Source organism: Macadamia integrifolia, unplaced genomic scaffold (genome assembly GCF_013358625.1).
Source record: "Macadamia integrifolia cultivar HAES 741 unplaced genomic scaffold, SCU_Mint_v3 scaffold2478, whole genome shotgun sequence".
Lineage (NCBI taxonomy): Eukaryota > Viridiplantae > Streptophyta > Magnoliopsida > Proteales > Proteaceae > Macadamia > Macadamia integrifolia.
Window position 1 is genome coordinate 47611 of NW_024868741.1, and position 944 is coordinate 48554.

The 944-nt window shown below is 34.3% G+C and overlaps 1 long non-coding RNA gene across 1 annotated transcript in view; it reads left to right on the forward strand.

Annotated features, from left to right (window-relative positions):
* LOC122066587 overlaps positions 1 to 944 on the forward strand; it is a 4944-nt gene that overhangs the window by 2008 nt on the left and 1992 nt on the right. Inside the window, exons 2-3 of the long non-coding RNA XR_006136401.1 lie at positions 62 to 126; positions 223 to 288. This is a non-coding gene — a long non-coding RNA (uncharacterized LOC122066587). The remainder of the gene's footprint in view (positions 1 to 61; positions 127 to 222; positions 289 to 944) is intronic.

A 944-nucleotide genomic window follows, 5' to 3' on the forward strand; every position in this document is an offset into this window, starting at 1 on the left:
CCCCCACCACCCCAAAAAAAAAAAGACAAATGAGCTCATTCTTACTACCCTTGCCATGCAGACACAAATAAATTGGAAGTAAGAGTGATCCAAATTTAGCGAAGGGACCTCTCCAACTTTAGTGAGGTAACTCTGATGTGCATCTCTGTCCTTTGAATTTATTCTTTAAACATATACATTTTGTTTGTGCATCTAAAATGAGGACCTTGTAATTCTGTACAGCCAATGGTTTCAAGCGGCCTTGTATATTTGGTTTTTTCTCTTCTCTTCCACCATTCTCCATCACAGGTATTGCTTATTTGCTCCTAGCTAGCAAAGATAACTATGTCATGATTTTCATGCTAATTCCTTATGATCTGTACTTTTGCATTTAGTGATATTACTTCTACCCCGGCTGAGCGACAAGGAAACATTGATCTGATGATGTATGAGGAAGCAGCATCAAAAAAAAAAAAAAATTCTCACCTGCCAAAATTCAAGTACAAGAAAAAAAATCCTGGCTGTGTTCAAGAATAGATGAATGTGCAATTTGTCTTATCCCTTTCAAAGATGATGAAATATTTCACCATGTTCGTATAGAATGTTCTATGGAGAGGTAAAATCAATCATGCAGATCTCAAGTTGGGTTTTGTGGTCGATCACTTATAGGAATTCTCATGTGTATTTTATCTTTTATGTGTGTTTCCTTTTGAAAGTATTTCTGAGAATTGTTCTGTGTTTCTTTTTTCTGAGAATATTTGGGTTTTGTGGTCAATTATAGGAATTCTTTTGTGTGTACATCTTTTTGTGTGTTTCCTTTCTGAGAATATTTGTGAGAATTGTAATGTGTAAGATTCCTTCTAGAGTGGGATCATTGTTAGTGTTGGTGTCGAAGATAAACATAGTAGTAGAGTTCGTTTTTGTGTGTGTGTGTGTTTTTTTTTTTTTTTTTTTTTTTTTTTTTT